This window comes from Bos indicus, chromosome 6, assembly GCF_029378745.1.
Source record: "Bos indicus isolate NIAB-ARS_2022 breed Sahiwal x Tharparkar chromosome 6, NIAB-ARS_B.indTharparkar_mat_pri_1.0, whole genome shotgun sequence".
NCBI classification, from domain to species: Eukaryota; Metazoa; Chordata; class Mammalia; order Artiodactyla; family Bovidae; genus Bos; species Bos indicus.
Genome location: NC_091765.1, coordinates 29,100,399 through 29,127,587, shown reverse-complemented (window position 1 = coordinate 29,127,587; position 27,189 = coordinate 29,100,399).

Below are 27,189 nucleotides of genomic sequence, written 5' to 3'. Positions count from 1 at the left end.
CCAGAGATAAATCCACGCACATATGGACACCTTATCTTTGACAAAGGAGGCAAGAATATACAATGGAGAAAGACAATGTCTTTAACAAGTGGTGCTGGGAAAACTGGTCAACCACTTGTAAAAGAATGAAACTAGAACACTTTCTAACACAATACACAAAAATAAACTCAAAATGGATTAAAGATCTAAATGTAAGACCAGAAATTATAAAACTCCTAAAGGAGAACATAGGCAAAACACTCTCCAACATAAATCACAGCAGGATCCTCTATGACCGACCTCCCAGAATATTGGAAATAAAAGCAGAAATAAACAAATGGGACCTAATTAAAATTAAGTGCTTCTGCACAACAAAGAAGACTATAAGCAAGGTGAAAAGACAGCCTTCAGAATGGGAGAAAATAATAGCAAATGAAGCAACTGACAAAGAATTAATCTCAAAAATATACAAGCAATTCCTGCAGCTCAATTCCAGAAAAATAAATGACCCAATCAAAAAGTGGGCCAAAGACCTAAACAGACATTTATCCAAAGACATACAGATGGCTAACAAACACATGAAAAGATGCTCAACATCACTCTTTATCAGAGAAATGCAAATCAAAACCACTGTTAGGTACCATTTCACACCAGTCAGAATGGCTGCAATCCAAGTCTACAAGCAATAAATGCTGGAGAGGGTGTGGAGAAAAGGGAACCCTCTTACACTTTTGGTGGGGATGCAAACTAGTACAGTCACTATGGAGAACAGTGTGGATATTCCTTAAAAAACTTGAAACAGAACTGCCATACAACCCAGCAATCCCACTGCTGGGCATACACACTGAGGAAACCAGAATTGAAAGAGACACGTGTGCCCCAATGTTCATTGCAGCGCTGTTTATAATAGCCAGGGCATGGAAGCAACCTAGATGTCCATCAGCAGACAAATGGATAAGAAAGCAGTGGTACATATACACAATGGAGTATTACTCAGCCATTAAAAAGAATACATTTGAATCAGTTCTAATGAGGTGGATGAAACTGGAGCCTATTATACAGAGTGAAGTAAGCCAGAAAGAAAAACACCAATATAGTATACTAACGCATGTATATGGAATTTAGAAAGATGGTAATGATAACCCTGTATGTGAGACAGCAAAAGAGACACAGATGTATAGAACAGTCTTTTGGACTCTGTGGGAGAGGGTGGGATAATTTGGGAGAATGGCATTGAAACATGTATAATATACGTGAAACGAATCACCAGTCCAGGTTTGATGCATGATACAGAATGCTTGGGGCTGGTGCACTGGGATGACCCAGAGGGATGGGATGGAGAGGGAGGTTGGAGGGGGGTTCAGGATGGGGAACACGTGTAAACCCATGGTGGATTCATGTTGATATATGGCAAAACCAATACAATATTGTAAAGTAATTAGCCTCCAATTAAAATAAATAAATTTATATTTTTAAAAGTGCATTATAGATTAAGTAATGAAGAATTTCATATACAGATAGCCAAAGGGTGATAATATCCTTTAATGGTGAAATCATGGAAAATTTAAATGTTATTAAGGAAACAATCTATATAAATACAAGGTATTCATCATTAAGCAAAAGGATAAAAAATGTAATACATAGTTAAGAGAGCACACATTAGTCATCCTTTTCATCTTGTATATTGAGTATTGAGGTTCTTGGTTGTTTAAATGTCAGATATTTTCCTTGATGTTCTTTGACATTTTCTATAAACCTAGAATCCATTTTTTTTTTTTTAAAACAGAACAAGTTTAGATTACGAAATGTCACTTGCTTTTACTCTCTTGAAATACAAGACTGAATATAGACTGTATCAATGGGATGGGATATGTAATACTGCAATGGACACTTGCAAAACATCTTGCATCAAGAGCTAATTAACCTTCCTGGTACCTAGATAAGAATAGTGGCCTTTTAAAAAGGCATTTCTTATACAGGGAAAATCAAATGATAAACAGGCTTTACTGCCAACAGTAAAAGCAAATCTGACAAAGATAAGAATATGATTACTTTGTTATGTAAAAGGAGAGTGGTTTTGCTCATCTACCTCTACTCCAATAACTTGCCTTTTTCTACGTTACAGAATTCATAATGCCTTTAATGAACTAGTTCTGAGTCTCAAAACTTTGTGCAACTGTCTGCATAATAGTCATTATCCCCACTTTAGATCTGGGAAAACTGAGGCTCAACAGTAAAGTGACTTGGTTGTAATTAAGGCTTAGCTAGTTTTTAGGCTGGGCACATCTGGAATTAGTATACAGGAATACTTTGGAATTCTGGGCCTGGGTTTGTTTTTCCTTTTATTTATTTATTTTTTCATGGAAAAGCATTTTATTTTAAATATAGCAGTGTGCACATGTCAATCCCAAACTTTACTTTAATATATCCTTGATTTGTACATTACCCTGATGCTTTCAAGTGGGCTCATCCATATAGTTAACACACCAGCATGGTATTGACTGGTGGAGGAATGCATGGTTTTAAAACAAGTATGCAAATCCTTTGACACTATTCCCATCAAAATATGAGTCTAATTCCCCTCTATTTTAATATGGGTTAGTCTTAGTTAATCAATTTTTACTAGTAGAATGTGGCAGAAGTGACGCTGCATAATTTCTAGGCTAAATCATAAAGGGTACCTCAGCTTCCTCTTGACTCTCTCTCTCAGGACACTTGCTTTTGGAACCCAGTCATCACAATGTGAGGAAAACAAGCAGTCACATGAAATGTTGAGGTGAAGGAGTTCTGGCCACAGCCCAAGCAGAGGTCTAAGTCAACAGCCAGCATCAAATGCCAGGCAGGTGATGAGGGACCCTTCAAATGATTTCAGCCTTTCAACCTATGAGTCACCTTAGTGATGCTGAGTGGAACACAGACAAGCTGTCCCTAGAAAGCCCAGCCCAGATCACAGATTCAGGAACATAAAATTTGTCATTGCTGTAAGCTAATAAGTTTTCAGATGGTTTGGATACAATGAATGTAATAAACAAAAGGATTTACACACATACATGTATTTAACACTCTATGTGCTGACACTGTCCAGGGATGAAAGGAATAAGCTAATAAGGAAGGGAACCAACATTGCAGACTACATACCATGATCTGGGAACTGTGATCTGTGGAACCATATGTATATTATTCCATAACATTCTCAAAATAAGTTATTATCTTAATTTGGTGGAAAAGAAACCAGGGCAAGGTTAAGAGATTTGCTTTGGATCACAGTATTGGTCCATGGAAGAACTAAGATACAAACTTAGTTTTTAGGACTAGGAGTTCATTTGGTCTTTCTCTCTTTTAAAATAAACAAACAAGCAAACATTAGGATGTGCTTGCTATGAGTATCTTACATCTGGTATAAGTTTGTAACTAATAACCAAGCAATTTAATAAATGCTATGTTAGAAGTTTATGCAGTGCTTCAGTAACATAGATGCCATCATGATTATTTATCCTGACTGATCTTCCAGAATTAAGATTCCTTCACACTTTCATTTTTTCATAAGAGTTATTAGTCACTTGGGTCTTGAAAGAAGTTTAGGTGGAGAAGCATTCAAAAGAGTACTTAAACCAGAGGGGAAAATATGACAAAGTCATAGATACTGGCGATAGGTGGGGAAGGACTGGGGTTTGAACTTGTGAACATAAGGAACAAGGGAAGGAGTGGCCAGAGGCAAAGCTGAATGAAAGAAAGGAGGAAACATTTTATTTCTCAAGCCAAAGAGTTTACATCTCATTCTAGAATCAAAAGGAGCTGGGGATGTTTAAAACAAAGTGTTTGACCAGAGTATTAATATAAAATGACAGGTTGGGTCGCTGTGTAAAGATAGCATTTCACAGTGAAGTCAATTAGGAAGCTAATTTAATAATCCTTGAGAAATGAGGAGAACCTAAATAAACGAGTAGTTATAATAAAGAGAAGTGGTTCTAGAGGGATTAAAAATAATAATTCTGAATTAGTTGAATATGATTTAGATGGTTGTTTATTGACCCTGGATTGGATGGATACTGAGTCCTTGATTCCAAGCAGAGGGTACAAAGAGGTGTGTATGTATAAGAGGCAGATTGAGTTCATGTTTCAAAATAGTAAATCAAGAAAATTAAAAAAAAAAAAAAAAACCTTAATACAAAACTAAAAGTGCAAGTCTGTAAATCAGCAAAAAGTCAAATTTGAAAGGTGGATATCTGAGAGTTAATGGAAGAAAGATAAAGGGAAGGAATGGAAATAAAATTATCTGCTGCTACTGCTGCTGCTAAGTCGTGTCAGTCATGTCCGACTCTGTGCGACCCCATAGATGGAAGCCCACCAGGCTCCTCTGTCCCTGGGATTCTCCAGGCAAGAACACTGGAGTGGGTTGCTATTTCCTTCTCCAATGCATGAAAGTGAAAAGGGAAAGTGAAGTCTCTCAGTCCTGTCTGACTCTTAGCGACCCCATGGACTGTAGCCTACCAGGCTCCTCCATCCATGGGATTTCCCAGGCATAAAATTATCTAGGGAATACTAAATGGGCAGAGCAGAAAATATGAATGTGGGAGATCAGGTTACTAATTAGGAGAGATGATACTAGAAATGAACCAGTGAAAGACTAGGAGGAATAGGTGTTAGAAAGAATAAAGAAAAAAAGAATATTTTCTGGAATCCAAGAAAATGAAGGGAGCTAAAGGCAGCAAAGGTTGTAGAGTTCAGGCAGCATGCCTATCAAAAAACTCCCATTGATTTTAGCACTCAGGATATGACTGCGGAAGTAAGTTGTAGCTGAGTGAAGTTTGAAAAGCCTGTACAGATACATACCCAGGGACAAAAATGTTGGGTTGTATGGTAGCTCTATTTTTAGCTTTTTTGAGAAACTTCCATTAAGTTTTCTACAGTGGCTTCACCAATTTACATTCCCACCAGATACATGAACCTCAGTATTCATAGGCAGCATTATTTACAACTGCCAGGATATGAAAGCAACCTAAGTGTCCATCAAGAGATGAATTAATAAAGAAGGTATAATGAAATACATCTCAGCCATAAAAATAATGAAATTTTGCCATTTGCAGCAACATGGAAGGACCTGGTAGGCATTTGGCTAAACTAAACAATTCAGACAAAGACAAATACTATATGTGAGACATAAAAAATAAAACTAGTGAATACAGCAAAAAAAGAAACAGACTCACAGATACAGAAAACAAACTAGCACTTACCAGTTGGGAGAGAAATGGGGAAGGGGCAGTATAGGGTGAGGATTAAAAGGTGCAAACTACTGTGTATAAAAAAAGCTCATGGAGGGGAGGAGCTAAGATGGCGGAGGAGTAGGACAGGGAGAACACTTTCTCCCCCACAAATTCATCAAAAGAACATTTAAACGCGGAGTAAATTCCACAAAACAACTTCTGAATGCCGGCAGAGGACATCAGGCACCCAGAAAAGCATCCCAAGTCTTCGAAAGGAGAGAGAAGAAATACAGCTCCACTCACCAGAACACCGACACAAGCTTCCCTGACCAAGAACCTTGACAAGCCACCTGTATAAACCCACACAGAGCGAGGAAACGCCACAATAAATAGAACTCCACAAACTGCCAGAATACAGAAAGGACACCCCAAACTCAGCAATTTAAACAAGATGAAGAGACAGAGGAATACCCAGCACATAAAGGAACAGGATAAATGCCCACCAAACCAAACAAAAGAGGAAGAGATAGGGAATCTACCTGATAAAGAATTCCGAATAATGATAGTGTAATTGATCCAAAATCTTGAAATCAAAATGGAATCACAGATAAATAGCTTGGAGACAAAGATTGAGAAGATGCAAGAAAGGTTTAACAAGGACCTAGAAGAAATAAAAGAGAGTCAATATAAAATGAATAATGCAATAAATGAAATTAAAAACACTCTGGAGGCAACAAATAGTAGAAAACAGAGGCAGAAGATAGGATTAGTGAATTAGAAGATAGAATGGTAGAAATAAATGAATCAGAGAGGATAAAAGAAAACCGAATTAAAAGAAATGAGGACAATCTCAGAGACCTCCAGGACAATATTAAACGCTACAACATTCGAATCATAGGGGTCCCAGAAGAAGAAGACAAAAAGAAAGACCATGAGAAAATACTTGAGGAGATAATAGTTGGAAACTTCCCTAAAATGGGGAAGGAAATAATCACCCAAGTCCAAGAAACCCAGAGAGTCCCAAACAGGATAAACCCAAGGAGAAACACCCCAAGACACATATTAATCAAATTAACAAAGATCAAACACAAAGAACAAATATTAAAAGCAGCAAGGGAAAAACAACAAATAACACACAAGGGGATTCCCATTAGGATAACAGCTAATCTTTCAATAGAAACTCTTCAAGCCAGGAGGGAATGGCAAGACATACTTAAAGTGATAAAGAAAATAACCTACAGCCCAGATTATTGTACCCAGCAAGGATCTCATTCAAATATGAAGGAGAAATCAAAAGCTTCTCAGACAAGCAAAAGCTGAGAGAAATCAGCACCACCAAACCAGCTCTCCAACAAATACTAAAGGATTTTCTCTAGACAGAAAACACAAAAACAGTGTATAAACTCGAACCCAAAACAATAAAGTAAGTGGCCACGGGATCATACTTATCAGTAATTACCTTAAATGTAAATGGGTTGAATGCCCCAACCAAAAGACAAAGACTGGTTGAATGGATACAAAAACAAGACCCCTACATATGTTGTCTACAAGAGACCCACCTCAAAACAGGGGACACATACAGACTGAAAGTGAAGGGCTGGAAAAAGATTTTCCATGCAAATAGGGACCAAAAGAAAGCAGGAGTAGCAATACTCATATCAGATAAAATAGACTTTAAAACAAAGGCTGTGAAAAGAGACAAAGAAGGTCACTACATAATGATCAAAGGATCAATCCAAGAAGAAGATATAACAATTATAAATATATATGCACCCAACACAGGAGTGCCGCAATATGTAAGACAAATGCTAACAAGTATGAAAGGAGAAATTAACAATAACACAATAATAGTGGGAGACTTTAATACCCCACTCACACCTATGGATAGATCAACTAAACAGAAAATTAACAAGGAAACACAAACGTTAAATGATACAATAGACCAGTTAGACCTAATTGATATCTATAGGACATTTCATCCCCAAACAGTGAATTTCACCTTTTTCTAAGTGCACATGGAACCTTCTCCAGGATAGATCACATCCTGGGCCATAAATCTAGCCTTGGTAAATTCAAAAAAATAGAAATCATTCCTAGCATCTTTTCTGACCACAATGCAGTAAGATTAGATCTCAATTACAGGAGAAAAACTATTAAAAATTCCAACATATGGAGGCTGAAAAACACACTGCTGAATAACCAACAAATCACAGAAGAAATCAAAAAAGAAATCAAAATTTACATAGAAACTAATGAAAATGAAAACACAACAACTCAAAACCTGTGGGACACTTTAAAAGCAGTCCTAAGGGGAAAGTTCATAGCAATACAGGCATACCTCAAGAAACAAGAAAAAAGTCAAACAAATAACCTAACCCTACACCTAAAGCAACTAGAAAAGGAAGAAATGAAGAACCCCAGGGTTAGTAGAAGGAAAGAAATCTTAAAAATTAGGGCAGAAATAAATGCAAAAGAAACAAAAGAGACCATAGCAAAAATCAATAAAGCCAAAAGCTGGTTCTTTGAAAGGATAAATAAAATTGACAAACCAGTAGCCAGACTCATCAAGAAACAAAGGGAGAAAAATCAAATCAATAAAATTAGAAATGAAAATGGAGAGATCACAACAGACAACACAGAAATACAAAGGATCATAAGAGACTACTATCAACAATTATATGCCAATAAAATGGACAACGTGGAAGAAATGGACAAATTCTTAGAAAAGTACAACTTTCCAAAACTGGACCAGGAAGAAATAGAAAATCTTAACAGACCCATCACAAGCACGGAAATTGAAACTGTAATCAGAAATCTTCCAGCAAACAAAAGCCCAGGTCCAGACGGCTTCACAGCTGAATTCTACCAAAAATTTAGAGAAGAGCTAACACCTATCCTGCTCAAACTCTTCCAGAAAATTGCAGAGAAAGGTAAACTTCCAAACTCATTCTATGAGGCCACCATCACCCTAATACCAAAACCTGACAAAGATCCCACAAAAAAAGAAAACTACAGGCCAATATCACTGATGAACATAGATGCAAAAATCCTTAACAAAATTCTAGCAATCAGAATCCAACAACACATTAAAAAGATCATACACCATGACCAAGTGGGCTTTATCCCAGGGATGCAAGGATTCTTCAATATCCGCAAATCAATCAATGTTATACACCACATTAACAAATTGAAAAACAAAAACCATATGATTATCTCAATAGATGCAGAGAAAGCCTTTGACAAAATTCAACATACATTTATGACAAGAACTCTCCAGAAAGCAGGAATAGAAGGAACATACCTCAACATAACAAAACCTATATATGACAAACCTGCAGCAAACATTATCCTCAATGGTGAAAAATTGAAAGCATTTCCTCTAAAGTCAGGAACAAGACAAGGGTGCCCACTTTCACCATTACTATTCAACATAGTTTTGGAAGTTTTGGCCACAGCAATCAGAGCAGAAAAAGAAATAAAAGGAATCCAAATTGGAAAAGAAGAAGTAAAACTCTCACTGTTTGCAGATGACATGATCCTTTACATAGAAAACCCTAAAGACTCCACCAGAAAATTACTAGAACTAATCAATGATTATAGTAAAGTTGCAAGATATAAAATCAACACACAGAAATCCCTTGCATTCCTATACACTAATAATGAGAAAACTGAAAGAGAAATTAAGGAAACAATTCCATTCACCATTGCAACAGAAAGAATAAAATACTTAGGAATATATCTACCTAAAGAAACCAAAGACCTATACATAGAAAACTATAAAACACTGGTGAAAGAAATCAAAGAGGACACTAATAGATGGAGAAATATACCATGTTCATGGATTGGAAGAATCAATATAGTGAAAATGAGTATACTACCCAAAGCAATTTATAGATTCAATGCAATCCCTATCAAGCTACCAACGGTATTCTTCACAGAGCTAGAACAAATAATTTCACAATTTGTATGGAAATACAAAAAACCTCGAATAGCCAAAGCTATCTTGAGAAAGAAGAATGGAACTGGAGGAATCAACCTGCCTGACTTCAGGCTCTATTACAAAGCCACAGTTATCAAGACAGTATGGTACTGGCACAAAGACAGAAATATTGGTAAATGGAACAAAATAGAAAGCCCAGAGATAAATCCATGCACATATGGACACCTTATCTTTGACAAAGGAGGCAAGAATATACAATGGATTAAAGACAACCTCTTTAACAAGTGGTGCTGGGAAAACTGGTCAACCACTTGTAAAAGAATGAAACTAGACCACTTTCTAACACCATACACAAAAATAAACTCAAAATGGATTAAAGATCTCAACGTAAGACCAGAAACTATAAAACTCCTAGAGGAGAACATAGGCAAAACACTCTCCGACATACATCACAGCAGGATCTTCTATGACCCACCTCCCAGAATATTGGAAGTAAAAGCAGAAATAAACAAATGGGACCTAATTAAACTTAAAAGCTTCTGCACAACAAAGGAAACTATTAGCAAGGTGAAAAGACAGCCTTCAGAATGGGAGAAAATAATAGCAAATGAAGCAACTGACAAACAACTAATCTCAAAAATATACAAGCAACTCCTACAGCTCAACTCCAGAAAAATAAATGACCCAATCAAAAAATGGGCCAAAGAACTAAATAGACATTTCTCCAAAGAAGACATACAGATGGCTAACAAACACATGAAAAGATGCTCAACATCACTCATTATCAGAGAAATGCAAATCAAAACCACTATGAGGTACCATTTCACGCCAGTCAGAATGGCTGCAATCCATAAGTCTACAAGCAATAAATGCTGGAGAGGGTGTGGAGAGAAGGGAACTCTCTTGCACTGTTGGTGGGAATGCAAACTAGTACAGCCACTATGGAGAACAGTGTGGAGATTCCTTAAAAAACTGGAAATAGAACTGCCTTATGATCCAGCAATCCCACTGCTGGGCATACACACTGAGGAAACCAGAAGGGAAAGAGACACGTGTACCCCAATGTTCATCGCAGCACTGTTTATAATAGCCAGGACATGGAAGCAACCTAGATGCCCATCAGCAGATGAATGGATAAGAAAGCAGTGGTACACACAATGGAGTATTACTCAGCCATTAAAAAGAATACATTTGAATCAGTTCTAATGAGATGGATGAAACTGGAACCTATTATACAGAGTGAAGTAAGCCAGAAAGAAAAACACCAATACAGTATACTAACACATATATATGGAATTTAGAAAGATGGTAACAATAACCCTGTGTACGAGACAGCAAAAGAGACACCGATGTATAGATCAGTCTTATGGACTCTGTGGGAGAGGGAGAGGGAGAGGGTGGGGAGATTTGGGAAAATAGCATTGAAACATGTATAATATCATGTATGAAATGAGTCGCCAGTCCAGGTTCGATGCACGGTACTGGATGCTTGGGGCTGGTGCACTGGGACGACCCAGAGGGAGGGGAGGGGAGGGAGGAGGGTGGAGGGTTCAGGATGGGGAACGCGGGTATACCTGTGGCAGATTCATTTCGATATTTGGCAAAACTAATACAATATTGTAAAGTTTAAAAATAAAGTAAAATTTGGAAAAAAAAAAAAGAAAGTTAAGACAGTAAATCTGAGTTCTCATCACAAGAAAAATATTTTCCTTTTTCTTTAATTTTGTATCTATGTGAGATGATGGATGTTCAGTAAACTTATCATGATAATCATTTCATGGTGTATGTAAATCAAATCATTATGCTGTACACCCTAAACTTATTCAGTGTTGTATGTCAATTGTATCTCAATAAAACTGGAAGAAAAAAAAAAAAGCTCATGGATATATTATACAACACAAGGAATACAGGCAATATTTTAAAATAACTGAAAGTGGAGTACAGCATTTAAAAATTGTGAATCACTATATTTTATACCTTTAAATTATACAATATTTTACATCAACTATAAGTCAATAGAAATAACACAAATTTAAAAAATAAGACTGAGAAAAGGTGAACTTAATACTGAAAGGGCACACGTAAAGAAAAAGTTTCAAGAGCAATGGGTTGCTTTTGTTAAATTCATTGAACTTATCACTCCCAAGACACAGACTGTTCTCTCACATCTTTCATGTTATTGTTTGAGCTTCAGAGAGGTAAGAATATGAAGAGAAACATCAGAAGGGAGGTTTAGGATATAGGGGATTTTCTAATGACTGACAAAACATTTCAGAGTTCTGTGACTGATTTTAAGAGTTTGAGTAGACGTACAGATCCTCATGGGCTTCCCAAGTGGCTCAGCGGTAAAGAATCTGCCTGCTGATGCAGGAGATTTGGGTTTGATCCCTAGACTGGGAAGATTAACTGGAGTAGGAAATGGTAACCCACTCCAGTATTCCTGCCTGGGAAATCCCATGGACAGAGGAGTCTGGCAGGTTACAGTCCATGGTGTTGCAAAAGAGTCAGACACTTAGGGACTAAACAGCAAAAACACCAACAACAGATCTTTATGGAACGGGGTTCTAGAAGATAAAGAATGATCAAACATGAGATTTCTTATGATGTGTTATGAACTGAATATTTGTGTCCCCCAAAATTGATATGTTGAAGCTTCAGCACCCTCATGCAATTTTGTTTGGAGATAGGGCCATTATGGTATAACTAAGGTTAATTGAAATCATAAGGCTAGAGATTCGATCCATTAAAATTTGTGTCTTTATAAGTAGGGACACCAGAGTGCTCTATTATCTGTCTCTCTTTTCCCCAAGTGAGGATATAGCATGAGGACAGCCACCTGTGAACCAAAAAGAGAGCCCTCATCATGAGCTGAATTGGCTTGCACCAGATCTTGGACTTACCAGCATCAAGTTGAAGCCATCCAGATTATGGTACTTTGTTCTAGAAGCCTATGTGGACTAACACATGGTGTATGAAGCAAACAGCAATGAACTCATATTCAAACTATTGAATGAGTTTGAGAGGGACAGTCTCCATACAGACAGATATGTAGGGTGAGGCCGAGTATCACAGTTGAAAGAGAGAGAGAGGCAGAGGTCTCTGAGGAGCAGTTGGAGGCTTCATTTCATGGCTTCACTTCTACTGAGGCTGTGAAGACGTCTTGGGAAACAGTCAGTCCTCCTCCTGTGCTTCTCCTTTGCTTTCACACTACTACTCTACGTATGACCCTTCTGAGATGGATGTGTCCCAGCAAGCAATTCTCTGCAACACCAGTTGGGTGTCCTGTGATTTAACTGACTTCTGACACGACCTACCTGGAGATAGCTTCAGACCCCATAGGTTACAGGCTCAGTCCCACAAGACTGTTCCCCTCCCACTTCAGATGCTAACTGCAAGTCCAGGTCACTAGCCCTTATGACTCACTGGCTATAAATTTGAAGTTGTCACAACCCCCAGTTTAGTTGAGTTCAGTCGCTTAGTCGTGTCTGACTCTTTGCGACCCCATGAACTGCAGCATGCCAGGCCTCCCTGTCCATCACCAACTCCTGGAGTCTATCCAAACCCATGTCACAACCCCTACCTTGGGTTAATTTGCTAGAAAGGCACATAGAGCTCAGGGGATCACATGCTTATGTTTAACAGTCTTTTAAAGGATGCAGGGTAAATGATAGAGATGCTCAGTCAGATGAAGAGATACATACTGAGGTCTGGGAAGATCCTGAGCCCAGGAGCATCTGTACCAGTGGATTTAGGACATGTCACTCTTCTGATATGTGAATGTGTTCACAAACCTGCCACCCTCTGAATCTTAGTATATATTAGGATTTCCTGGGAAGCTTCATCAGATAGGTATGATAAATTATTAACTCAATTTCCAGCACCTGTCTCCTCTCTGTAGAAGTGAAGAAGGTAGGGCTGAAAATTCCAAGCTTAAAATTATGGTTTGGCTTTCCTAGTGACCAGTCCCCATCCAGGAGCCCACCTGGGAATGTCTTTTTAGAACAAAACACTTTGATCATTGGGGAAATTCCAAGGGTTTTAGAAGTTCTTTGTCAGGGATTGTAGTCAAAGGCCAAATATTAGAACAAAAGATGTTCCTAGTGCTTTTATCATTTAGGAAATTACAAGGGTTTCAAGAATTTAGGGCAGAGATCAATGCTATATATTTTCTATCCTCATAGAAGGTGGGAAGAAAAAAAAAAAGCAGGTGTTGTTGGTGCTTCACTCAGTTCTGTTTTGCACTCACAGTTCCTGTGTATGCTGACCTGGCAGATTTCTATTGCAAATGCTTATGTGTCTGCTTGCAGGGTTCTCTGACCACTGGAAAGCACTTGGTTCTATGCAAGTGTGTCAGGGCTGGGGTGATGATCTTCCTGGAAGTGTTTCTCATCCAAAAACTGACAGGAGTTGATGAATAAATCTGCAAACTTTTTGTTCCTTGGTGAGGCAACCCTGAAGATTTTCCATGCAGTCCCTCTAAAGTTCTCTGTAGAACTGAGCCACAGTTGTTGTTTGGTTGCTAAGTTGTGTCTGACTCTTTTGAGACCCCATGGACTGTAGCCCTCCAGGCTCCTCTATCCATGGGATTTCCCAGCCAAGAATACTGGAGTGGGTAGTCATTCCCTTCTCCAGGGTATCTTCCTGACTCAGGGTTCAAACCAGTGTCTCCTGCATTGGCAGGCAGATTCTTTACCACTGAGCCACCTGAGAAGTCCCTAGCTCTAGTTAAGTAAAATAATAATCTGCTCTTTACTGTGTTCTGTATTGGATTCCTTTCCTTCTGTCTTAGGGTTTCCAGGTGGTACTAGTGGTAAAGAATCCGCTTGTCAATGCAGGAGGCACAAGAGACGCAGGTTTGATCCTTGGGTAGGGAAGATTCCTGGAGGAGGGCATGACAACCCACTCCAGTATTCTTGTCTGGAGAATCCCCATGGACAGAGGAGCCTGGCGGCTGGCCTAGGGTCAGGTCTTTGTCCGTAGGGTCACAGAGAATCAAGACATGAATGAAGTGACTTAGCACTCATGCCTTCTGTCTTATTATCCACTCCACTAACTGGTGCTTCCAGATCACCTCTTAGGTAAACTATTTGCACTCAGACTTTGCTTCTGGAAGAAGATAATCTAAGACACCATTTTATATTAGTTTCTAGGTTGTAGAGACTGCTTATCAAATGAGTGAAAAGTTGTACATTTTCCTTTAATCTGGCCCCACACAATTTTATATATACATAATTACAGGCACAGGATATTTTATAATTCCCTTCTTTGGTTAGGATACTATTGATGCTGCTGCTAAATGGCTTCAATTGTGTCTGACTCTGTGTGACCCCATAGATAGCAGCCCACCAGGCTCCTCTGTCCCTGGGATTCTCTAGGCAAGAACACTGGAGTGGGTTTCCATATCCTTCTCCAATGCATGGAAGTGAAAAGGGAAAGTGAAGTCGCTCAGTCATGTTCGACTCTTAGCGATCCCATGGACTACAGCCTACCAGGCTCCTCCGTCCATAAAATTTTCTAGGCAAGAGTACCGGAATGGGTTACCATTTCCTTCTCCCATTATATATTATAATATATAGCAGCAAATGAAAAAAATTGATTTTAAACCCAGTAAAAGCAAAAACAACAACAACAAAATTAAACCTATAATTTAGTATATTACTTGTCCTAGAAATAACTCTTAATTTTTATAACAGAAATTTAATATTGACTTAACCAAAAACTGAGATATAAATATAGGGGAAAGATATGGAAATGATATTGAGTTTCTTATATAAGCTAAATTTCCACGACCATAGTGAAAGTCAATAGATGCTGCCTAAATTGGTAGACCAAGAATGTTTTATTTATTTGATTGTCACTTGAAGTCATGGGGATGTACCACAAAGAATAACCAAAAGAATGTAAAATACTGCTTCTGAGAAGCAAGGCTGGAAGACAGAGTTAATAAGCAAGGGTGTGAAGTAATTAAGCTTTATTTTCCTATCAACTTATTAGTACTCTGATTTCTGAATATTTTGTGTATGTGTATTTATGAAAAATTAAAGTAAATATTAAACATTCTGTTGTTTTATATATATATATAGGGTTGGCCAAAGTGTTCATTTGAGTTTTTCCCTTATGAACCTTCTGGCCTATCCAATATTTGTACCTCTTGATACCATTTCTTATATGTCTTTAACCCATGCTATCATAGAGAAAACACTTCTTTCATGAAAAAGTAAGCCTGAAAAAGGAAATGGGAGGGTTAGGGGAGAAGAAAGAGAAGGAAGTAGAGAAGGAAAGGAAGCAGAAGTGGCAAAACAAGAATGTGATGGTCTCCTGGAATCTTCTCATGTCTGGCATTTTTCCAAATCTCTCACAAAACTTAATAAGCTCTATAACTGTTTAACATCTTTACTTGTTAGGTAGCCAACTAGATGCTATGTTCCTTTAGTCAATGGTAATATTTTTGCTTGCTAAGTAGGGAGAACATCAAAAAATTGTTAGATTATTGACCTGTTACTCTTTGTCATCTTGCAAAACAGTTCCTGGACTAAAAAAAAAAAACTCTTAAATTTTTCTACACTGTGTTGGAATATACTCACCTTTACTTTTTAGGTTACCTTGATGTATCTATGTTGAACTATTCTTTTTCTTCAGTAATCAATTGAAGCCAGCATTTCTTTCTTTTTCTATTTTTGAGCAATGCATGTGCTGTGCTACGCTTAGTCGCTCAGCCTTGTCTGACTCTTTGTGACCTCATGGACTGTAGCCCGCCAGGCTCCTCTGTCCATGGGAATTCTCTAGGCAAGATACTGGAATGGTTTGCCATGACCTCTTCCAGGAGATCTTCCAAACCCAGGGATTGAACCTAGATCTCATGCACTGCAGGAGGATTCTTTACCATCTGAGCCACCAGGGAAGCCCAATGTATCTATGTTGGACTATGCTTTTACTTCAGTAAGCAGTTAAAGCCAGCATTTCTTTCTTTTTGATTTTTCAGCCACTTATTATCTCCCAGGTTTTAATGTCTCTTCTTCCTTTAAGACTTCTTCACAATTAGTCAATTTATGATATATATGGGGAAACCTTTCATAGAAATCAAGAGAGATTGCTGAAGTGCTAGTGTTCTCCTACACTAATTAATGTACTCAGCTTTAGAAACATAAAACCATACTTTCAATACCTCAAAAATGCTTCAAATATTGTATACAAAGCAGAATTATTATTAGTTTCAGAAGAACTGCAAGCAGAATTTTCACATCACCGCTGAATGGACGAGAAAGACAAGAGAGATTTTCTTCTCTTTTCCTCCCTCTTTCACTCCCTTCTTTCCTTCTTCCCTTTTTCTTTCTATGTTTCTTCATTTAGGACTAATGCAGATGTCAACACCTCTAAATGCATATCAAGAAGACAAAAAGTGTATTACAAATAAAATGACACTTTGTAATCTATACTGTTAATACAAATGAATGCCAATACATTGAAAGAAACCACATTCTTATCCACATGTCACTTTGATTTTAAATAGGCACAATTTGAGGAGCTTAGAGAGCTGTTTTGGTTTTTTTTTTTTTTCAGTTTTATTCCTATAGGTACCTTACTGTTTTGGTGAGCTGTAAACAGTTCCTTCCTTTTTTCCATTTTAATCATTTTTAAGTATATAATTCACCAACATTAAGTATACTTACAAATTGTGTAGTCATCACCACTATATATATCCAGAACTTCTTTATCATCCAAAACATAAACTTGCCCCCATTAAACAATAACTTGAATTTTTTCTATCAAACTATTAAAAAGTTCTAATGTAAACATATGGGGTTTGGGAGTTTTAGAAATTATTTACATGAAATTTTGAAAATAAAAAATAATATCATTGGCAAGAATTGTTTTTAATTTGCCAATTTTCAGAATTAAAATATATACTGGCAATATAGAAAATCTTTATATTGATCACACTTATACCAATTATTTTATTCAGGATTTTTTTAGGAGAGGAAAGTTGGTTCGACTTTTTAGCTATCGATTTTGCATTCTTGGTAACAATTCCCATTGTACTGGTAACACAGAAGTTCTAGACAACCTTAATCGACATGGTTCAGCACAGTTCTCATGCTTGTCAGGCGGGTCTTTTTCTCAACTGACCTTTCAACAGTAGCCTTTAAAAGACAGATGGAAGAAAGTGGATAGTCCTTTCAAGGTGGCACAGATGTGGAATTGCAAACATGTTTAAATTATTTTTCTAATTGAAAATATGTCTTTCTTCAGTCATGATATGATTTAGAAAAATGTTTACTCTGTCCAGCAGTGCTGAATGACATGGATGATGGTGCCTGAATCATATCCACTATGGCACAAAGGCATTGTATTATTAAAAAATAGTCTGTGAACAGCTATTTTCCCAAACACAAGTTATTTACCTGAGTTCAGGGACACGTGATAAGGATTTTTAGATCCAGGGCTTATTCTTTCCATGAAAAGAGTTTATTTCTCCTGAGTTTTATTTGCACTTAATATCAAGATATATTATGTGATTAACCAATGGGAAACAATACCATTTTGCCACTGAAAATGATTCATTTACATAAAGATGTTTAATGTCCTATCTTCATTTCATTATTTTTTTCTGAGTGAAATTACAGGTTTCTCATGTTTTTTGCTATTAAAAAATCACATATTATTACTCAAGGTAAATGATAATGACTAGATGGCAAATGTTTTCATAGAAACTTGAATATTAGACTCAATTAGCTGTTGATGATAAAAGTATTACAATATACCTGTATGTTATATTTACAATTATTTATATAAAACACCTATATAAATATATATAGTGCATATTTATATAAAAAATAAAATAGTGTATAAAATCTAGATTGGAAGCATATGATTCTGCTACTGCTGCTAAGTCGTTTCAGTCGTGTCCGATTCTGTGCGACCCCATAAACGGCAGCCCACCAGGCTCCCCCGTCTCTGGGATTCTCCAGGCAACAACATTGGAGTGGGTTCCCATTTCCTTCTCCAATGCATGAAAGTGAAAAGTGAAAGTGAAATCGCGCAGTCGTGTCTGACTCTTCGCGACCCCATGGACTGCAGCCTACCAGGCTCCTCTGTCCATGGGATTTTCCAGGCAAAAGTACTGGAGTGGGGTGCCATTGCCTTCTCCGTATATGATTCTAAGAATTTTAAATTAGTAAGTGTAGGATGAAAATAGAAGTGTTAGTTGCTCAGTTGTGTCTGACTCTTTGTGACGCAGTGGACTGTAGCCCACCACACTCCTCTGTCCATGGGATTCTTCAGGCAAGAATACCGGAGTGGGTTGCCGTCCTGTTCTCCAGGGAATTTTCCCAATTTGGGTCTCCTGAATTGCAGACAGATTCTTTACCATCTGAGCCACCAGGGAAACTGTATTTTCAAACTTCATAATTTAGCCCTTTTTGAACAGTTTTTAATGGATGTTTCTTGAGTGCTTAGAAGAATCATATGGTAACATCTAACCTATTGGTTGTGTATAGTACTTTATGTGTTAATTATATTATATGGGTTTATATAATTTATAATCTAACCTTATCTAATATAACCTTATCTACTTCAACAGAATTGCACTTTGAATATGAATACCAACATTTGAAAACAAAATGCATTGTTAGTTTTGCATTTTGAAAACCACAAAACAGTTCTTGACTTTTGCAATTCAACATATTAGCATCTATTGCGGTTGGATGAGTACATTTTCAATAAGAAACCAATGAATTATGGAGCCTTTTCAATGGTAACTTACAATAGAGCAATATTTCATGGAATTTATATTCTTTACAATGTTTTCTCTCCTGTGAAATGTGGATTGGTTGACACCTCCTGCAGCCTGCTTAATCTTTTGTAAATATTTGCAAGTCTAAATTATTGGTATGGATTTTGATGCTGCCCAAGAAGAAAAAAAAAAAAAAACCTCAAAGAGGAAGAGAGATACTTAAAAACAAGTAAAGCAGGAATATGCAAAGAATAAACAGGGAAAATAGGTCATCTGGTTGTTCTGTGTATCTAATGTTCTGTATTTGAAAATTTATATCTTAAATATAGAAAGTTAAGGGTTTTTTAATTTTTATTTGTTTTTAATTTAACAAGACTTTTTAAGCCACTTGAACTATGAAGAAGGAAAAGGAAAAACACTAACTTCAGTAATTTTCCAAATTATGCAATCTGTAATGTCATATACATTTCTAATGCTCACACCTTCAGTGACTTTACCAGCAATTTTGATTTCATATTTGAGAAAATTGATATACAATTTGACAAGTCAACTTTACTTTTTATAATGAAAATATCATTTTCTAAAGAGGAGGGATTTTGTTTCCTCTTGTGTAAGGAACCCAGTCACATTGATACAGCACCCAATCACAATTGATCATTCCCTCCCGGTGCCAATATCCTGTTTGAGTACACTTGGTAGTTATTACATGTAACAGTCTTTAACACAATTACAATTTCCCATGCCTGTGTTTTCTACTAAGAGTGACTTAAATTTGTTCATTATTTTATACAATGCCTATTTTCTTCAGCCTGGGTTTATTGCAAGCTCTCCTAATTGAGTTCTTACCTCCCACCTTGCTCCTTCTTCAGTTGGTTCAAAAGGAATTCAGGGTATGTATGCTTTTTCTCAAATTCCTTTCAATGGTTCCCTTTTCCTTGAAATCAAAAGCCATAATCCTTATCATGACCAAAAAAAAAAAATTTTTTTTTAAATTTTTCCCTGGTGTTTCTGTGCTCTTACTCTCTATACTTCCATATTGTTCCCCTCACTCACTCTGTTCCAGCCACACTAGTCTTCTGGCTGCTTGCTGAGCAGCCCAAGCACATTGCCACCTAGTGATTTTTGCATGAATTGTCCTTCCTCAGAGAATGCTTGTCCCTAAGCCATTCATGTGGTGAAATCCTCACTTTAAGATTTTGCTCAGGGACTTCCCAGGTGGTCAAGTGGTTGAGAATCTGCCTTCCAATGCAGGTGGCATGGGTGTGATCCTTGATGGGGAACTAAAATCCCACATGGTGTGGGGCAACAGAACTACTGAGCAGGCCCAGGCCGAGAAGCCTGCATTCTGCAATGAAGATCCCATGTTCAGTAACTGAGACCCAGTGCAGCCATGAATAAATAGATATTTTAAAAATGTTGTGCTCAGATGTCATATTCTCAGGGAGTCTTCTCTCAGTCCCCTCAGCTCAGTTCAGTTCAATTCAGTCACTCAGTCGTGTCCAACTCTTTGTGACCCCATGAATCGCAGCACACCAGGCCTCCCTGTCCATCACCAACTCCTGGAGTTCACTCAGACTCACGTCCAAAGAGTCAGTGATGCCATCCAGCCATCTCATCCTCTGTCGTCCCCTTCTCCTCCTGCCCCCAATCCCTCCCAGCATCAGAGTCTTTTCCAATGAGTCAACTCTTCGCATGAAGTGGCCAAAGGACTGGAGTTTCAGTTTTAGCATCATTCCTTCCAAAGAAATCCCAGGGCTGATCTCCTTCAGAATGGACTGGCTGGATCTCCTTGCAGTCCAAGGGACTCTCAAGAGTCTTCTCCAACACCACAGTTCAAAAGCATCAATTCTTCGCCACTCAGCTTTCTTCACAGTCCAACTCTCACATCCATATCTGACCACTGGAAAAACCATAGCCTTGACTAGACGGACCTTTGTTGGCAAAGTAATGTCTCTGCTTTTCAACATGAGACTGCAATTCCACTCTACTCTCATCCTCCCCACTTCTTTCCATTGCCTAGCCCTGCTGGTACTTCCTCTTCCTCATAGTACTTTTCACTGTTTAACAGTTATATATAATTGACTTTCATTCCTCTACTGCCTCCCCTACTAGGAACCAGGCCTCATCAATACAGGAATGTTTTTCTTCTTTTTGATTTGTTTTGTTTTCTGACACATCATCAGCCCTGGTAAATGTTGAGTTTTCCATCATTCAGTTCAGTTGCTCAGTCATGTATGACTCTTTGTGACCCCGTGGACTGCAGCACACCAGGCTTCTCTGTCCATCACCAACTCTCAGAGCTTGCTCAGACTCATGTCCATTGAGTCAGTGATGCCATCCAAGCATCTTATTCTCTGTCTTCCCCTTCTCCTCCTGCCTTCAATCTTTCCCAGCATCAGGGTCTTTTCCAATGAGTCAGTTCTTCACATCAGGTGGCCAAAGTACTGGAGTTTCAGCTTCAGCATCAGTCCTTCCAATGAATACTCAGGACTGATTTCCTTTAAGATTGACTGGTTGGATCCCTTTGTAGTTCAAGGGACTCTTTTCCAACACCACAGTTCAAAAACATCAATTCTTTGGTGCTCAGCTTTCTTTATAGTTCAACTCTCACATCCATACATGACTACTGAAAAACCATAGCTTTGACTAGACAGACCTTTGTTGGCAAAGTAGTGTCTCTGCATTTTAATATGCTGTCTAGGTTGGTCATAGCTTTTCTTCCAAGGAGCAAGCATCTTTTAATTTCATGGCTATGCAGTCACCATCTGCAGTGATTTTGGAGCCCAAAGAAAATAATGTCTTTCACTGTTTCCTTTGTTTTCCATAAATGTTTATTTATTCTGTTGACCAGGTAAACATTCTGACCAACAGAATAAATGAATAGAAGGCATAAAATAATGGTCTTAAATGAATGAATTGACTCAAAGGACTAGGAGTCAATAACTCCAAGAAAAGTTTATATATTTTACATAAATATCAAAGTAGTATTATGAAAAGTCTAATCTTACTACTAAGCTTGATATTTATCCTGCATTATGCCTCTTTCATCTAATTTGTGATTTTTACTTCTATAAGCTAAAAATATTCTGTCATATGTGTTGTTTTTTTCTCAAGGACAACACAACCTTTCAGAGGAAACTCAGGCCCCAAGTGTAATACTGTTTTTGCCACATTAGAAAATTGTGGGGAAATAAATAACTCAGGTTTCATCATTATGATAGCTAATGGCTTCAGGGATGACCTGAAAGCAGACAATATGGTCCAAATGTCGTCTCCATCTGTGTCTTTCCTGTCAAGGGAAATTGGTTTACATCATTTCTTATTTCTTTCTTGGTCCAAGTGACAAGTAGCCATGGAGTGTTGAGCCCTAAACTTCAATGACTAGTGGAAGATGATGGACTGTGAATTGATAAGTGAGTCTAACTTTCCCTCAGAGCCACACGACACAAGAAGCTATTCAGCCTCCATAAATTGTGCTCTCTGTGTTTCCAAGTTTGTGCATAGAAACACATGTATGATTTCCTCTGGAAACCTGTCACAATGACTTGAAATGTCATTTTCATCCCGATTCAGAAATGATTTGGAAAACAGGAAGACAGTACATAGCTAGAAATGACGGACTAATGGGCTGTCATAAAAGTATTCTATCATGAAAAGACCGTACGGATTTTTTTTCTTTTTATGGAGCAGATGATTGCCCCAAGAAAATTGTAGACAAAGTCAAACCTTGCACAATTTGTGCTTCATCCTTTGCTTCAGTGTAAAAATTTCAGAGGATTTTCATGCCCTAGTTCTACAGTTAGATATGTGGCCTGAAATACCTTTAAACAAAATCATCATTATTAGCCGTATCATCAGTAACAGAAGTAGCTATTTAAATTCTCAGCTGTACAAGGTGCTGTGAACACTGAAGAGTGATTGTGGCTCTGAAACCTTAAAAAGCTACAGTTAAACAAATGGACACAATTATACCTGTACATAATAAACAAAACGTAGTGCAAATCTTTGCTTCTGGCTGGATTGAAAGGCAGAGTCATGGCTAATATGTAAAAAAGCTTTACTTTCTGTAGTGAATGCATTTGCATGATACTGGTCATTACTGAAATCATAATAAAGCCAACAAGTCAAATAATATCTAACATGTCTAATAATATCTATCCATGCATGTTTTTCTGCCTATGTATGATACAAATTTGATCTGACTTCATTGGACAAAAACAATCACCATGATAGAAAGAGAAAAATGGATATAAGGGATTCTATGCTGAGAAATTATATTTACAGAATCAATAGTCCTCATTTCCATGTGGGAAAAAAATACATAGAGCAACAGACACATTTATAAAAATTAGATTGAAAGATTTTGGAGATGCTGTACAAGGAAATTACAATCATACATAGTGACCTCTGTTAAATAATTTGACATGATTTTTATTCAGATAAATTGCTAGGTTAGTAACCAAGAGAAAAAGCAGTACAGATTTTATATAACCTATTGATATGCCTCAGATCCATATTATATATTATATTAAGAACAAGGGATTGGTCAATTAAACTTTACTCTTGGAAGGAAACCACTGAAGTAAATCTTCACTGGAGTTCATATCCTAGGGGCTTTGGATGTCCTGATAACCTTGAATCATGGCTATCAAGTTGAGAATCTATATGCAACCATATCATGGACTAAACAGATATGCCCCTTTTGATATAAAAATAACCTATTTCAATAATTCATCATGTAAGTATGGGAAAAGCAGATATGAAATGCTTCAATGATGTATCCCTGGTCACACCTCTAATAAGTGAAAGGGTACTACTCAAATATCCACTAAACCACATATAATCAGGATGCTATGACAAAATGCCAGACTGAGTTGGCTTGAACAACAAAAAATTTAATTTTTTTTAGAGCTCTGGAGGTTGAACATGTGAGGTCAGGGTGCTGGTGTTTGTGCTCTGGTTCTGGTGACAGCTCTCTTCCTGGCTTGCAGAGGGTTTATCTTACTGTTTTCTCACATAATGGAGAGAGGGCAATGTCTCTTTCTTCTTTTTCTTAGAAGACCACAGTCCTATTGGTTTAGGGCCCCATCCTTATGACCTCATTTAACCTGGATTATCTCCAGATACAGTACATTGAGGGTTGTTGCTTCAACACACGAATTTTGGTGGGGAGACACGTCAGTACACAGCACCCTTTAACTTTTTGAAATTTGATTACGTTATGTTTCATACAAATTACTGAAAACTCCATCTTAGGTCTAGACAGCAGCTTAGTTTAAACTTTCATTTTCTTTCAGAGCTTAAATTCAGATTTGTTATAAACTATATTGTTATGAGGTCTTTCCAGGTGGCACTAGTGGTAAAGAATCCACCTACCAATGCAGGAGACGAGAGACATGAACTCAGAAGATCCTTTGGAGGAGGCAAGGCAATCCACTCCAGTATTCTTGCCTGGAGAACTCCATTGACAGAGAAGCCTGGTGGGCTACAGTCCATAGGGTCGCAAAGAGTCAGACATGACTAAAGTGACTTAGCACACACATACATATTGTCATAAAGAAAGTAAAGGAAGGCCTCAGGTGTTTCTTTACACCCCAGGGGTGGTCCTGATTCTTATATATATATATATATATATATATACACAGAAATATTTGTAAAATGTGGAAACATGATTTGTGAATCTATATGATAGATGAGTAGAGCTTTGTGTATTCTGGGCTTGTGTCTTTTCAAAGCAGAAAATTTTTAGAGACAGACGGTTTCTACAGATATGGTAGTGGTACATTTCTTTTGGTTAGCTATAAATACAAATCACAAAATATTAACGTTGAGAGAGAAAATGCAATTACTTTCCTATCCTGAATTAATACTGCTAATATACATGAATCATATCCATAACACTATATTTTGTAATGCTCTTTCTGCTGAATAAAAAATTGAGAGTAAATTTGGTACTCTTGTTCTGCAGAAATGGCAAGAATTCTAATATATGGATTTCATTAGCTGTGCTTTCAGAATTCCTTTTATGCTGCAAACAGTTGCTGGAAAACAGTGTACTCTGCCATTTGCCAAAGGAACTGAAAATATGTGGATGTATAAGAGCACAGAAGTTTGACCTGTTTAATTAATGTGGTGACACTGAAACTTATGGGAATAACATGATCGTACTTGGGACATTTTTGATTGTTACAAAATGAATTGAAATTTAGTAGGATAAGGGCATTATATTTTTATTCTTCATAATGCATCAACAATGAGTATTGTTATGCAGATAAATGGATAGTCGGATTGGAGACAGAATGAGTAAGGTACATAATGGTTGCTTAAAGCTTTTTTTAATGTTCATTCAAATACAAGTCAAAATCCAGTAATGAAAGATAAAATAGTAGGTTAGCTATACAAGAAACAACAGACATTGTTTTCCATTCAGCTGGGTCTGGCTTGTGATCAAAGGCAGCCTTGAGCGAAACAAGCTGAGTGGAAGGCATCTCCGAACATATTTCAAAGATTATGTTTGTCTATCGAGGAACAGAATGGTGCTGTCATAGGTCTGTCAAAATAAATGCAGAGATACCATTACTCTCTCTGTCTCCTCAGTGCATTTCAGCTGCCCATCAGTGGAAATAATTTTCCTATTTCCAGATACTTAATGTTCCTTGTAGGCTTTCTTTACAGGTGTGGTCTGACACAGAATACATTGATAGAAATAGACTTGTTACGGCTTACTGTTCACTAGAAACAGAAACATGTCTGAAAGCTTGCTTTTGTCATTCTTCCTGAGATTCTCTTTGAACTCACAATTTAAAAAAATTAAAAATATTTTAAAAATTTGCAAAACATGGAAACTTCTAAAACTGAGACATGTATGCTATCAAAGTCACAAATAAAGTATATTTTCAGTGAAATTTATAAAATAATTAGACACAAAAATATCCACTAAAAGGATAAAAACTATTTTTGAATCAATCTCCAATAAAGCAGTATACAATTATCTTTAAAAATAAATTATGTTTCAATGCTGCAAAAGCAATACAATATTGTAAAGTAATTAGCCTCCAATTAAAATAAATAAATTTAAAAAAAGAAAGTAAAAAAAATTATGAATATATGTTGAAAAAAAAAACATTTTTCTGCATGCTGCTGCTACTGATGCTAAGTCGCTTCAGTCGTGTCCAATCTGTGCGACCCCAGAGACAGCAGCCCACCAGGCTCCCCAGTCCCTGGGATTCTCCAGGCAAGAACACTGGAGTGGGTTGCCATTTCCTTCTCCAATGCATGAAAGTGAAAAGTGAAAGTGAAGTCGCCCAGTCGTGTCCGACTCTTAGTGACCCCATGGACTGTGGCCCACCAGGCTCCTCCACCCATGGGATTTTCCAGGCAGGAGTGCTGGAGTGGGGTGCCAGTGCCTTACTGATATTTGAGTTGAATTGTTTGCTGTCACGTAGGGAATTTTTAAAACTTATTTACGGGGGCATTTAGGAATATAATGCAAACTTTTTTCTAAGTATCTTCATTATCATTTTTTTCCATTTAATAGAAGACAAACAAGGGCTTCCCTGGTGGCTTAGTGGTGGAGTGTCTGCCTGCCACTGTAAGAGACACGAGTTGTATCCCTGATCCAGGAGGGTCCCACATGCCTCAGAGCAACTAAGCCTGTGTGCCACAACTATTGAGCCTGTATTCCAGAGCCCAGCAGCTGCAACTACTGAGCCCATATGCCACAACGACTGAAGCCTGCAGGCCCTAGAGCCTGTGCTCAGTAACAAAAGAAGCCACAGCAGTAAGAAGCCTGTGCATCACAGCTAGAGAGTAGCCCCTGCTTGCGGCAACTAGAGGAAAGCAAGCTAGCAGTGAAGACCCAGCACAGACATACATACATACATATATAAAATTATAAAACAAGAAAAAATTCTCACAATACTTTAGATTAGCTTTGAAATTAAATTTTTGACTGCCCAATTAAATGTTCTTTTTTCTCTGATGAATTTCATTCTTCTCAGTGTTGAGTCAACTCAGATATGAAATAGTTGCTCCATTTGTTACATGAGTACAACCACATTCTCCAAACACCCTGCAGGGGTTGATTAGCAGTTTAAGAGAAACAATAGCTAGTAATGGACATGCCTTTATATTAGCCCAGGAGGTCTTAAGTGATGTGGAGAAGTATCATAAATTCAAGAAATTCTGCAAGCATTGTTCAGATATAACTACGTTCCATTCGTATTGATGATTTCAAGGAAACATTTCTTTCAATGAAGTTTTTGTTCTTATTGTTTTTATAGTTTGCTTTATTGTAAATTTTGTTTTAAAACACATCCAAGTTCTATTCCTGG